Source organism: Anser brachyrhynchus (assembly GCF_964034855.1).
Source record: "Anser brachyrhynchus genome assembly, chromosome: 8".
Lineage (NCBI taxonomy): Eukaryota > Metazoa > Chordata > Aves > Anseriformes > Anatidae > Anser > Anser brachyrhynchus.
Window position 1 is genome coordinate 32734073 of NC_137702.1, and position 15404 is coordinate 32749476.

At 40.8% G+C, this 15404-nt stretch overlaps 1 protein-coding gene across 4 annotated transcripts in view; it reads right to left on the bottom strand.

Moving 5' to 3' along the window:
- The window catches only part of LOC308199181 (uncharacterized protein), a 145367-nt gene that overhangs the window by 51580 nt on the left and 78383 nt on the right, over nt 1-15404 (bottom strand). For all 4 annotated transcript variants that reach the window (XR_013954433.1, XR_013954434.1, XM_080602965.1 and 1 more), the window contains exons 17-21: nt 14325-14552; nt 11986-12232; nt 6101-6171; nt 5839-6024; nt 3318-3415 (exon numbers count right to left, since the gene is read on the bottom strand). The gene's annotated coding sequence lies outside the window, so the exon portion shown is untranslated. The remainder of the gene's footprint in view (nt 1-3317; nt 3416-5838; nt 6025-6100; nt 6172-11985; nt 12233-14324; nt 14553-15404) is intronic.

Sequence of the window (15404 nt, forward strand, 5' to 3'; positions counted from 1 at the left end):
AAGACCTTTGATTTGAAACTCCTTTGTCATCTTTTCATGTGTCTCATCCAGATCTGCTCTGTCCAGCTTTTCCCATCCCTGGTTTAACAGACAATGTGGTGGCTGAAGTCCTTTTTAATTCAAACATTGCTGAATGTTCTTCTAGAGACACGACAGAGCACTCCCGGCCCCCTCCCCCTCCGTGTATCTTGGGTGAGCACATACTTAGATCCCCCAAGCACAGTGATAATTTCTCCTTACCAGCAGAGCCAGTCATTATTTATTATATCACTCTCTCACTTCTTCAGTCTCTCCTAGTGGGAACATTGCAGTGGCTGCTGGCTAGAAAATTAGCCAAGGGAACTTCTTCTGTTGGTCTCTTTCCTCATTATACTAGTAAAAAAAATTTAACTGTGACATTCTCGCTCTCTCTGTATATATATATCAACACAGGTTGGAAGCACTCTGTAGGGGCTAATAGTGAGTAATTTAACTGTGGCTCTCTCACACATTTTACCCTCATTCTTTCTCCAGAGTAGCAGCCGAAGAACAGTGTGTTCATGTATTGTTGCTCCATATTACAGGCAGAGCTTGCAAGTTTATGTCTAATCTCACTCTTTCCACTAGGTTGTTTTTCTTTCATGTGGATGTGATGTAATTTCTTCCAGTGTCAAGGGGCTGTCATAAATTACAGAGATATTTGGGTAATCCGTAAAGAAAAGTTTGGCTTTTTTCCCCCTTATAAAGTAGCTTTTTAAAAAACAAACAAACAAACAGTACAACAACAAACAAACAAACAAAACCCACAATAAAACCCCAAACAAACAGGGGAACCTCTCACTGGAAGAAAGTTTTGTGTATGCACATATGCTGTCAGTGATATGCTGCTAAAGGCCATTATTTTCATAAGCATCCAGAGAGGTAATTCTCTTGATTTAGGAATAGACACATCTATAGACTATCTCCTTCTATGAAGATATCACTGAGGACAGAATTGATGTTGTTAGCTGCTCAGACAGGAGCCATATCAAGCACAAAGTACAGGAACATTTTTCCTGTCATGTTGCACAGCTTAGGCCAGCCACCTGACTGGGTTTCATTTCAAGAAAATTAGTAGAAGGAGGGTCTGTGCTCAGCTGTTCAAAAGAGCTCTTTGCACGATCAGGTCACTATTTTAATGCATTAGAATATCTGTGTCAAGTGCAGATGTACTGCTCCAAAGGGAGAACGTCCACACTTTGTCTGGTGGATAAAGAAAAAGGACCGAATAATTTTCTGAAATAATGATGTATTTGGGAATGGTCATAACAAATTGTATGACCGTCCATGGAATCCTTTCTAAAAACAAACACAAAGGGGAGATGTAAACGATAACATCACAAACGCTCAAATTTCTTGAAAACTTTGGATTTTTATATTTCTGATTTGACCCAAATCCATCATATATAAATACACATCCTGCTATGAATACAGACATAGTATAATTTCGTGACTTATAGTAAAGGTTATGAAAAGACAAATCTTAAATATTTTATAGAAAGAGCAAAATTTGAGGTTAAAGGTGAAAAATGGATAAAAAAATCATTTTTCTTTTCATCTCAACAAGACTTTCGGCAGTGACACACCACCTACAGCTTTGCAACTCTTTGTCTATACCAGGTGCTTTCTAATTTTTTTATTTCCTAAGTCATTCCACTGCTCTTGATGAGAGCTATTCTTTACAGGAAGCAGCCACTGCACTGGGAGGATGTGGCCAGTGACTCTGTGTGTCCCCAGAAGGCACCAGGGGCACCTCCTCTCCTTCAGTCTTCTCCTTCCCTGTCCCCCATGCTTGTCCTGTGTGTTTAGCCGGCTCGTGTGCTGCAGCGGTGTATAATTGGCTGGGTAACTCCATGTACCGAGCAATGCAGATGTCAGATGCTGGCTTTTGCCCAAAGGGAAGGAGGACGAGGACAGTAAACAAAGACCTCGGTGTCCTCCATTTTGGAGTGCCTGCTGTAAGTTTTACTCTCTTCACTTTGAATTATAGTGGCAGTGCTTTGAGCAACTACAAACGAAGTACTCCAGCAACATCACACTCTTGTTCCACCACCACTCTGATGACCACCAGTGTAATTCAAAGAGAAAGAGTAAAAACTCACCTCTAGGTATAAAAAAAAAGAGAGTTTATTCCCTGCCAGAAGAAACAGTATGACCAGAATTATGGCAGTTTCTACCCTGAACTGTAAAACTAATGCTTTCTGTTAGCCAGTGAATAAAACTGTCCTTTTTCAGGAAAACCATCTTTCACACTTATAATATTATCTTTCCACTAGATGCTGAACACACTGGTTTATTATGTCTAGATTTTTTTTTTTTATCATGGAAAAGGTAACAGAGGAAAAAAAGTACTGTATATTTGGCTGTTTATGTAGAAGAAGGGAAGGAGAAGAATCTTTGCATTGCTACTTAGCAGTAAGCACACAGATAACACAGTGATCAGTACAGTACACACATTTTGAGAGATGAACAAACATTGCACTACATCTGAATATGCAACTGTACCACTTGTGTAGTTCACGTTGCATCCAGACTTTTCCACAGGGCTCCATAGAGGACACACTGAAAATCCCTCCCTGATGGTGGGCTTGGGGGAAATGTTGGGGGTATGACTTGTTTACCCTGGAAAGGGCAATGCAGGGGCACTGCTGGCTTTTCAATGTTATTTTGGTGTTTCTTCACCCCCAGACAAATTTACCAGCTGGGCTGACTGAGGAAAAGGAATTTAAGAGCCTTGTCCAAGGTCACCCTAAGGAACAAGCAAGTCAAGCCACTTACTCAAGGGCACTTGAGTGCTTCAATGGTCCAACCTACCTCCTTCTTGCTTCAGGTCATCTGCACCAACCTCTGCCCCCCTCAACACACAGCCTTCCCCATGCAAGCAACACAGTGTAAAGTTCATGGCAAAGCCAGTTAAGTGCCCTGCACCATCCATCCATGTACTGCATGAGATAAGAATAGTTCCTTAAACCTTTGTTCATGGCAGATGTTTTCCTGGTCTGATTTTTTTTTCCTAAATGTCAGTGTCTATCCACAAATTCTATCTTGATGTGACTGGATATATGAATAGGTTTACAAGAACACAGCTTGGCAAAGATGAGCTCAAACCTGAAGCAAATAAAGAATAAGCTGGCACTGTGCAAGATATGATATAGCTTGAAATGAACACTACCTCATCTCAAAGAGGTCATTTCATTAGGAAAATGCAACAACTCTTGGAAGATACTAGCCCCTTATCAGGCTTGGCAGAGGCTTGATTTCTGCCAGCTCATGTACATAGTCTCAACAATAACAAATACCTTCATGCTGCTCTCATCCAGAAGTATTCTCTTTCCAGGTTGGTCCATGAAATCATCTTCATGGAGGTCTCTTTTCTAACTCCCGTAGCTTTTCTTACCTGAACAAAAAGAGTTTACATTCAGCAGTACTTTTTGAGAACTTAAACAACAAACCCACTGTTTCTGAACTGAATGTCTGTGATACACAGAGTGTATATGTGTAGATAAATGGAATGTCTACACAATAACAAAACACCTCTTTACAGTCCTGTGTGGGCTTGTCTACAGAGGTTTGATCTCCAGGTTGACAAGTTCAAACTATCTGGATCTCCCTCTCTACTCCTCCTTTTCCCTGACTAAGCTTTGGGGTAGGATGTTTACTGTAGGTTAAACAACACAAAATCATTTCCATGCAGGTGAAGCTCTTTGAGTATATGACACTGGCTCTGATGCCACTCGGGTTTAGCTTCATCTTCCACTGAGCTGCCCGTTCTCCTGCTCAGCTGGGTTTACTTGTCAACATGGCAAGAGCTATACACACACTGAGGAAAGCTCCCTGGCCCTCATCTGGATTTGTGTATTTGGAAAGTTGTATCCCTGAGCAACCCCCCTCAGTCCTCATCTACTAATTTCAGCCGGGTTAGCTAACACATGATTTGCCCCTAGAAAGATGATCGTTATCTACTCCTCTTCTTTCCCAAGAGCTTGGCCACAGAGCTGTCTTTAAAATGTGGACTGTGACACTGGTTATACTCATGTCAGGAGATGAGATGATGTTTTATGAGTAGCAGTGTAATTTATACAATTAATTCCCATATTCAAAAAAAAAGCAATGGTAGTATTAAATACTGTCAGGTCCGTGGATGAAAAGTGAGTTTCAATATTCTCTTTTATAATCCTGTACTCTAACTCTAATCGTAATCCTATTCCAAGGCACTCTATCTGCTCAGGACAACCTGTCATCTGAAGCCATTTCAAATGTAGTCACAAACAAACATTTGTATTAATATTAAATATGCAGCACGTCCAAGAGCATGGTTTTGGTGGTTTTTTTTTTTTTTTTCAGTTTTGTTTTTATAGGGACCACTATTCTTTTGAAGAGCCAATACAGCTTTTGTTCTCAGCTCCTTTTAAACAATCTGGATATTAACTTTTTTTTTTTTCTACTGGAAACCTCTGAACAGCTTTCAGCAATATTCTTCAGACAGGTGTTTGCATAATACATGTCTTACAAAGACCCTGGGCAGAGAGCTAAGGAGTTTTACCTTGTGCATATTAGCAGCCCAAGTGCTGAAACGCCACAATGGGCCCTACAGATCCTACAGCCAGCTCCCTGGTGCTGAACAGCCCTGCTGCTTTATTGGTAGCATGATCCAGAGAAATGTTGTATGTTGTTCAGAGAAAAAGTTATGTGCTTTGTGGGAGTGACCGTGAGAGGAATGAGAACAGCAAAACAAACTGTCCTAGCTCCAGGTTTCCTTGGTGTGTATATGGTTGCAGCCCTCCTCCTTTTGCATGTTTCTTCTGGTTCCCAGGAGAACAGTGAGACAGTCATTAGCAATTAGCCCAGAGAGGGAGAGGCTAATTGTACCAATTAGCACTGGAGCACCAGGTGGGGAGACTTAGAGACCAGTCGAGAATGGTCCAATAAAATGATTGTCAGGGTCAGTGAGACAGCACCATTTGGGGGGGTGAGGGGGTGGTGAAAGAGAGATGGACCTGCTGATTGCATCTATTTGTGTCTTTTGTTTCTGCTTTGAAACAATCTTTTCAAAATGCTTAAAGAGAAAGGACGGATCAGTCAAATCCTTTGCTGTAAGTGTCTGTACAAGGGAAATGGGAAGGGAGAGCATCAGCCTCACCATCAGCCTTCATAGCTCATGTCATTAAGAGAAGTCTTATTCTCCCTGATCCCCAACAAAGCCTCTGTAGAGGTCCAGAGTAGCTGTGTTGCCACACTTAGCACTGTTCACCCACATTTTAAGTTCTTTGAAGTCCTAGTGGGGTCTTTCATAGTACAATACCTTTTCTAGCTCTATTTTTCCTCCCTGTAGCTCAAGCTTCTTACATGGAAACAACTGTAAATCAAAGGCACCTCTATCCCCTTGTGCCCTGGATTAAAACTGCATTACAATGACACATGCTAAAGTGACAGGATAACACACCTGATCACAGTAGATCACATTATAACAAAGCTGTTACACAACACTCATCAACCTCATTTTTGCAATAATCATTTGTCACTCTGGGTTTTAGCACGGTACTTAAATCAGACTCTGGGACATTTTGAAGCAAAGCACATAGCTCCATGTTTCAGTAAGGCAAAGCCTAGCAGAGGTGCTCTTCATAAGCTACTCTTTCACTATTCTGAATCCATGATCTGAATTTTTCCTCCAAAAGCACACTGTAACAGCACATGCTAGTACTCCAGCAACAGCCCAAAGCAACCATATAGAAATTAAACAATTAAAACAATAAAAGCATGGAGTTGTACAAACTAAAAATACCTGTAATGTCACGGCTTAAAAATACAGCTACTTACTAAGACTTATTTGGTGGAGCTTGGTATCAGATCTTCTTGCTGAAAGGCAGGACCTGTGGGTCTCTCCCCTTCTCTGCAGCTGGGAACTCAAAGGCAGCCCTCTGTCCTCCTGCAGACCACTGGCTGTCTGGAGCAGGGCTGTGCGGAGGATATGCCTGATCTCTCCTGCTGAAGCCACTCCACTTTCTAGGGAGGAAGCCAAGATTTGTTTTACCCGATGCCAGGACCGTGGACACTGCAGCCAGCTGGTTTGCCCACTTACCTAGAGAGGACCTGTCCCTGTTCCGTGGCCATCGCTGAACTAGTGCTTCCTGGGAATGGCACAAACAGCACCTGTGGCAGGAAGCAGATGTGAAGGGTGACACAGTCCTATGAATGGGTATCCCCCAAAAGGGAACAACTAGTCTACTCTTATTTTCCAGCATTTCTCCATCAGTGAGAGTCAGCTGTGTTCAGAGGCACCATTTGTTGCTTGGGGAGCACCAGAAGGAACTCCAGGGCTTTGGGCTGGCAGGTTGATGAGGGCGTTACAATGGCAAGACACTTGCACCTTGGAGGTTTTGCATGGACTGAGCCTTGTCCCCACTCATACAGACAACACTGATCGTGGACTCAAGAGGACTGGGCCAGGCCCTGAAGACTGGGCAATCCATCCTCACAGAAACTGAAACCAGTCACTCAAGCCAAAACCTCAATTTCTGAGGGTGGTATAAACCTTTTGAAAACAAACAAACAGAATAAAACCCTTGAGGCTCTGAGAAGACCACTGAACCACAAAGACCTAGTGAGATCGTCCAGGTCCAAATTAGCTGCATTGAACAGTAGGTCAACAGTGCAAAACCTTTCAGCTTTTTGCTACTAGTAGCAGAAGAAAACCAGGGTGCATTTAAACTCCAACACCTTTCCACAGTTTAATAGTAAATGGCCTATACTGAATGCCTGGCAACACACGCTCTTTCCTTGTTTTCCTTCCTTCTTAAATGTTTCTTGGCATGGTGACAGATAAAGCATAATACAGCTTGGCAATATGGCTTTTACATGGTGAAACAGCTCCTCTGTGCTACGCTAGAATACATATTACTGTGACAAGGGGCTTTATTCTGAATTATCTGCACATACTAAAAGCCAGTGGAAAATTAGAGGGGAGTTTAGTGAAAACTACATAAGATTTTGTCACTGCTGAGCAGAAAATTTTGGATGGAAATCACAGAGTGTGGGGCTTAATCACAGCTCCTTCTGGTTGGTGTACTATGGAAGGCAGCCCTAGCCATTAAAAATTCACTAGGGAAAGGTGGATGGTTATCCAGCATTAAACATGTTGCTGTGGCACTGAATGCTTCAGATCGCTTGGGGAAGTCATCTACTTTTCAACCTGACAGTGCTTGTTGATAAAAACAGTTACAGAGAGCACTTACACAAAGCTGATAGATGAGATAGATGGAGCGGATTTATCCTGTGGCAGGGGAGCTGGGTAGGACTAAAGCTGTGCTGACGTCTAAGCATGGAGATGATCAGGCTAGGCAATTATTTCTTAACATACATGTGAGTGACGGAGAGCAGAAACCCACACAAGCCTGGCTCTGTGCTGTTCTTCTTTGGAGGCAATCTTCCCCAGAGACACCCTTGCACCTCACAGAAGCCTTTTCACTTGGCAGCTCCCTGAAATTTAGAAGCTGTTTTGCATTTCAAATTTATGAGTTATTTTGTATCTGGGAGCTGCTGTTAAACAAAGGTCTTACTCTGAAGACCTTGGGCTGAAGATAAAATACTAAAGACATTCTTGCTGCTACAAATTGGTGTTGAGAGGTGAAGATGAAGAAAGTCACCAAGAGGAGAACAGAGAAATTTCTGAGCTAGAGGGTTGTTCTTTTTCTCTTGTATTTTACAGCCAGATAATATTGCTTTCTTTGGCCAGCTGAGGAAAGGTCTTATACAATGGCCATCACTCTGATGCTGGATGATTTTTTTTTCTTGAAGGCTGTATCTATCTAATATTAAAATGATTATCCAACCTTGTATTTTCAGATTGTTTAAACTGACTTGGAAAAAATCATGGTCAGGTAATTTTCACTGTCCCACAGAGGCCTTAGACAGTGATTAGACAGGGAGATTTGATGACCAAGAGAATGGGAGCAGGGCTGTATGTAAAAAAAGACTCTGTACTGGTGTATACCACTTCATCAAATGAGATGACTGGTACCCTCACTGTCTCAGCCATCTCAGCCATTAGGAGATCTCACAGGAAGAGAGAAACCATCTCTCTGCTACCCCTAGCCTCAGTGTAACCTATAATCACCACAGAGCAGAGCTGTAGGAAGCACTCACTGAGGGAGTGTTGAGGAGCAGGTGACCACAACCTTCAGATGTTGCCTACCATTGGCCCCACAGCAATAACCCAAAACACAGGACAACCAGCTAAGCTGGATAACCAGATGTACATACTGGCAAGCAAGGATGAATAAATGGAATAAATGTTCTTTGCCATTGTTGTTACATGAACTCCTGGAGACTCATAGGGAAGGAGAACATTCCAGAATAAATGTAACTGTGACAAAAACAAGGGGCAATGAGGGACCTGTGGTTACCTTGGCAATTCTGCCAGGTGCTTCTTATAACCTCCAAGTGACCAGCGAAGTCCTCATCAGTTGAATTTCAGCCCAGTAGCCTTCATCCACACACCATGCTATACGGCCAGGCACTGACCATACTCTGAAGATAGGAGACTGACTTTATAAATAGTCTGTCAGCAGGAGAATTATTTCTGAGGCACTTGATTAATAATGTAGGACACCGATGATCTTGGAAAACTTTAACATCAGTGCTATACTTAGCTGAACAGAACAGATGCTGACATCTTTGCTGCTGTTCCTTGGCTGAAGACAGATGTTTGCAAAGTTAGATGGAAAAGGAAAGAGTGTACGGCCACACAGGAGTCAGTGGAAAACACGTGCAACTTCCTCATGTGGGGACTCAATCTGTACTCTGGGAAGTCTTTTAGGTTATAATTGCTGCATGATTAAGTATGTGCCAGTGCCATTTCTTAGGAGCTGAGACAAGGAGCACACTCTTGTTACTTGTATGATGATGTCTGAATAGTCCTTGCAAGACAGAGAAAATACAAGTGCATTAGGGAAGAGCAATAAATACCTTCAACTGCACTACTGGATTGGATTTTTGAAGGGTGCTCCTGTCTCAGATGTTAATGGAGTGGCTTAATTTTCCTTGAAATGGTCATAATAAACTCAGGAAAACGTAATTCATGGATGAGGCATTATATCTGGTGTTAAAAAAAAGCCCAGGTATTCTAAAAAGAGATTGTTCAGCAGCAGATCAGCTGTGTAAAAATGTGACCTCTCTAATGCTTCCAAGTTCAACATGATTTGCTGGGTAAGTGTCATTTGAGCAAGTTAAATCTTCACAGTTTACTAAAGGATGTGTTTTGTATTCTGGTCCAAGTATGACTACACCAGAAAATGCTTTCCCTGCATCATCTGAAATACCAAATGTAAAGCAAAATCTTGCTTCAAACTTCTGCAAGGAGCCAAATTCTCTCCATCCACAATAATATACAAAGTACATAGTAAATCACCCTTCTGAAAACATTTCATCCACTCTATACTTTCTTTCCAATATTCAAAGACTTCTGTAAGTAAATCTCTCATTTGTTTTAGGGCATAAAAACAGCCTAAGTTACAGACACTTTCACCTTGAGGGCTGCACAGACAAAACTGTTCTGGAGGTGGAAAGGTAAGTCCATGTTCCAGGTGATCCTGGGGCCCTGCTGCTCTCAGAGCTGCCCCATCAGCCAGTCCCACCAAGAGAAACTTCAAAGCAAGCTTCTTCCTGCAGACCTGTGCTTGGTGTGTGCTCAGGCATGATCAGACTTTTTATCTGATAGGAAATTTGCTGGGGTCAGTCTTCATCTACCTTTCTTCTTTCCAGCTTTGCTTTTCAGCCAGGCAATTTTTCTGTCTCTACCTGTACAGAGGCTTCCTTCTACAGCCTCTAGAGAAGTCACCAGGAGCTTTCTTTGTTCATGCTGTGGGAACAGAAGCTTTAATCACACTGCCCTTGGTTACACGGACAGGTGAGCTCAGGTTTTTAAGCATTAATGAGATAAAGTTGAGGAGGAGTGGGGCAGCACGAAGCTGAAGGGGAATGGTCATGGGTCATGATTTGCTCAAAATCTTGAGGTGAACAATGGCATGGAAGCCAGAACCAGTAACTTCATCCATGACTTTTGTCATGAGAAATAATCCTGAACAGAAAACGCATCTGTGTCCCCAGACTCCTGTGGCTCCTATGCTGAAGCCAGTAGGACTGTTAGAGCAAGGAAGGAGGTTAATAAACAGCTCACTCCCTGGGCCAGCAGATAGATACAAGGCAGAAACTGGCTGGAGGGAGCCCAGAGCTGCTCCTAGGCTATCGCCACGAGAGAATCACCTTGTCCTGCCACCATGCATTTGAGAGAGGTTTGAAGAGGTTCATTGCTGTAGGATAAACAGTCTTGAAGTAGTGATTAGCTGATAATGAAATTACTGTGGCATTAAACACGCATCATCCAGCCCATGTGCTGGATGCGCTTTCAGAAAAAAGCACCCCACCAGAGCTGCCATCTAAGTGTGAGGTGTAGATGATGTTTGTTATTATGTAGGTATTAATAAATGATTTGGGAAGGAAAATACTTGTAAAATTTAAATCTTCTCATAAATTAGTAGGGAGAATTAAAAGACAGGGATTTTTCAAAAAGAAGGAATTTCTACTCTTAGAACTACTTTTGCATTTTGCAACTCTGAACCAATAATTATCTTCCATATACACAACATAACACTACTAACAAAATATGGTCCATCAGACTGTATCATCTACAATTATTTATCCATCTTTGTGTAACAATTTCATCATTTGATCAAATAATAACAGATTCCACAATATGTCATTCAAGTATCCCCAGTTTATCTATAATGATTTTCCTCTTGTCAGCTCATTTCTTGAACCTTTGCTGAATCTGGTTTCAATGGTACTATAAACAATCATCATTGCATTGTAAAACTGGAAACTCTCCACTAAAACAGTGTTTTGATCTGGGTTGCCATAGTAATAAGTCTGTGCTCCCCTCTTTGGAGGCCTTGTTATATGAAGTATCTGTGATTTGCTCAGAATGGCCCCAGTTCATCTGTCAAAGTGGGTTTTTCCTTTTTTAAAATAATGATCTAGAAAATCCCACAGTGGCAACAAATATTTTACAACCATAACGAGAAACATTGTATCACTCAAGCTTTGTAAATCTATGCCATTATTGTATTAGAATAAATCACTTTCCTTAGGTATATTACTTAGAAATATGCAATTCTAATTTTAGAGCGCGTATTCAATAGGGAGTATTTATTTTTTATGTAAAGAGAATTATTAACTTTGACTTCAAAAATACATCACATGTCAGATTGTGTTTAGAGGGCCTGCAGCAAAAAGAAAAAACTGAAATTCTTTCTTATTTCTATCAAAATACTGCAAATATCAAGTCAATTTCAGGTTTAGTTTCTCTATTCTATTCTTAAGCACTGATTTTTATAAGGAGATCAGATATTACCGTAGTTTTTACAGCTGCATGCTCAGATAAACGATATTCAGATTATATGCTTGTAAAAATTAGAAGTCCTGAAAATCGATAAATGACACTGTAAAAATATATCACTGTACATTATTTTAAATAAAAGTGCTCCAGTCAGTTACAGTAATTTGATACATGAACTATGTTTTTTCCTCCTGCAGGAATGAGAGTAAACAAACACTACATCAATGAGCCAGTGACAGACTCCATGGCAAGAAGTGAGGACGGAGATCATATTTTACCTAAGACAAATGGCTAAGTTGGTTACTTTATGTAAGTCACCACCAGCTACAGGATTACTTCATGTAACTCACTGTCAGCTATTACCTCATAATACCTGACAAGGGAATATTAAAATCATCAGTGGGAGGAAATACGGAAAGAATCCATCTGCATTCAATGAATTTTAATTAAAATGTAATTACTGTACCGTGAGAAATCTGCCAGCCCTGGCCCCCTCCCCACACATGTTACAGCAGTGGACTCTGGTAAACAAGCAGAAAGGTGAGCGGTGGTGCGTGTGCATATTTCCTTACATTTTGCCGGTGACTTAGTTCTAAGCAGCGCCAGATCATGGGAAGTCTTCGGAAATAGTTTTATATCATTTTGCCAAGTAGATCCCCAGAAGACGCTGTGGGGGCAGAGGTGCTACACATCTTCTGTTATAATTGACCTGGGCTTTGAGATTTCTCTGTCATGATGTATCCCAGAATGGTGCATGATGGGAAGAAACTTGTTATTCCTCCAGCAGTGCCAAATGGACAAGATCAAGTAGGCCTGGGACTTGAAAAAAAGGAAGAAATATTGACAGATAAGTAACCACTCCAGTAAATGACAGGCAGGCACAGGAAGCCTGATTTCCTTGGGGTTCAGAGGTAATCTATTAACCTTAAAACATTTCATTGCAAATTGAATGGATTTTTTTTTTAAAGGAGAAATATAAGATACTTAATTGAAATCATTAGATCTGGCTTGAATTCTTTTTCTCCCTGCAAGTTATCACTGTGGGGAAAAAAAAACACCTACAACTAAATGAGCTAGAAATAGACTAAATTTGACCCAAATGTTTATTCGTCGTATTATCGAAATCATATCTGTAATGCAATTCAAGAACATTAAAGATGTCCTCTGAGAAGCCGTCATTTTTTATGGCATTGTGACTGGCATTGAAACAATAGTTTTGCAGTTCTTTGGATGGCACCTCAACAACAGCCAGAGAAATACTAAAAGAAATTGTTGTCAACAAGGTGCGATGGACTAATTAAGAGCAGAATACGCCCCTTGCAACAACCATGTTATTTAGTGAACTGGGTTCCAGCCCAGCCTGCACCGTTGCAGTGTTCTGGTGGGGTTCTCCTGGGTGCTGTGTACAAACACATGTGCTCACACATCCTACAGCACCTGAGACCCAGGATGAACTGCTAGTTCTCCACATCAGCGTGGTCTAGAACAGAAGGAAAACAAATTCCGGATTCAGGTTCTATTATAGAAGATTTCTGCAATTTCTACTTTGAGATGTTCTCACCTTTCTACTGCTGACATCCAGGGGCTTTGTTGCACTGGTCTCCTCTTGGCCAAAAGAAGCACTGGTTCCGTACCTGGAATTCTGTCAGCATTTGGCTGAGACTCCAAATGGCTGAAAAAACATTCCTGCTCTCACCCTTCTGTCCTCCTGCTGAAATCTTTTATCCTGCAAGGCTGTCTGGGTCAGCCACATCCAGACATTTATGATTCTATGCGGTCAGTTTTACAAAGATCTTTCCTGACCCACCCTGAGTTTGTCTGCTACATCCCCACACTCCGTCAGCTCAGCAAGGACACAGTATTACTCTGAGTACTCTCAAGCTGTGAGGGGCTAGGTGAGGTAAAGGCTCATGCACCAGTCTTATCACATCTTCTACCTCTTTTTCTGCGCACCTAAAGTCTCCTAATTGTAACCGTGCAGAACATAATGGGAAAAGTGTATCGACTTGTTTAATTTAAAACAGGTTATGTGAACTATCTTTACAATAACTACTTGTTTCAATAATTTAAAACTATGATGCTATACCTGACAAAATCGTTCAGATAACTAGAGCAATGTGCACTTTAAGTTTAAAGTCAAGGTCTTCCTTGCTCATTTTAATGACTTCTCTTGTGCACAAGATATTAATATTCCTGTGAGCAAACATGGCACTGACTCATTAATCAATAAGAGCTGGCTCCTCTACATAATAACAATAGCCGTACTGGATAATTAACTTCTGTACCATTGACTTTAGTTTGTACATAATTTCCAGTGGCTGACACTGGATAATAAAAAGCTTTGCAGCTGACAGGCACCTTTTAAAATCCTTTTTACTAGTTTAGGAAAGTGATCCACACCTATTGTTATAAGTAAAATACAGTGTTGGTGTTGGCGTGTGTCCGTGCCATATTTAAACAGTAGCAACTGACAATAAATAAAAGACCTAATAAATATTGTAAGGCTTCAGTGAGTCCTACTGTTAAATTTTAGCATACTGAAGGATTTGCATTTTCCTGTCATGTAGTTATAGGCAGGACAGAGATAAAGGTATGTCTGCAATTAAATGAGTATTCTATATAACTGGCAGATTTCCTCAGTCCAGACTGGGATAAGAAACACAGATGTATGCACCAGCTTTTTTCTTTCTAAATGTTTTTAATACTAGGGTAAGCACAGTAAAGCTAGCAACACCAGAATCTTTACTGTAGCCCTAAGGGACATGCTGTGGAGTAAGGTGAGATACCATGTGGTCTTTGCTAAGATATATATATATGTGTGTATATATATATATATATATATATAATATATATATGGTATGTATCATTATTATTATATATATATTATTTTTGATTCAGTCATTTCACTTACTCAATTTACAAGATGGCTCGGCAGAAAGCTACAGCGGTATCTTCCAAAGGCTCATAGATGACAGCACAGGGGCAGGAACATGGGACAAGGGCAGCAGGCAGTTCCTGGTTTCCTGTCTCACACAGAGAGCCACCACAGATCCACGGCTCTTTGCCTGGACCATCACTTCCTTTTCATCTATAATTAGGGATTTTTGTTCACCGGGGATCAGTTCCTTATGCTTTCTTTCTTTAAAAACAAACAAACAAACAAGCAAAAACACAAACAGGGAGCCAATTTGATGTCATTAACAGAGCAGACCAGCTAGGGAAAAATAATGCAGAGAAGATTTGAGTCTTCAAAAATCTACTTTTCTTCCAAAATGAAAGTAAATTTTTTTTGAAAAAAAAGTGTCACATTAATTCGAATGCTTTCTTTTGACATTTTACATTTTCAAATTGTCTTGTCAACCAGAATACAATGCAGCATTAAACAAGTCACACACACAAGTATTTTCAAAAGCAAAAATTGAAATTCTCTATTCCACAAATACTAATCTGCCTGAAAAATTGTGAATTTCTACCAGCCCCATATTTCTATCTGTCTGACATGGGATTTTGGCTAAGTCAGCCTGGCATTCTGCAGAGTTTCAGATATGATGGAAGTGCATTTTGTGATGGAAAACTTGTTCCACTGAGTTTTCTGCAGCTAGCTGTAGATATTTGTTCTAGAATAAACTCTGCTTATAATCCACCACAGAATAAGAAAGTTCAGCAAAACATACATACTGCAGTTTTTATCCATGACCCAGTCTATTTTTACAATAGCTTCCTTTGTGATATTGGGTGTTGCAGGGGCCAGAACTTTGGCTATGTAATCAGTGCAGTTCACTGATATTAACTGAGCTACCATGATTTGCCCCAGATGAAGGTCATCCCTTAGATCTGATGTTGATAAGCCATCCCCACAAATCTGAACACAAACCATGTGTGAAATGTGTCTGCTTTCAGTTTCAAAGACCAAGATCTCTATTATTCATACAAAACACCCCACACAGAGAATGCCTTTATTAAGCCTTAATTCAAAAGCTAAAGCATATGA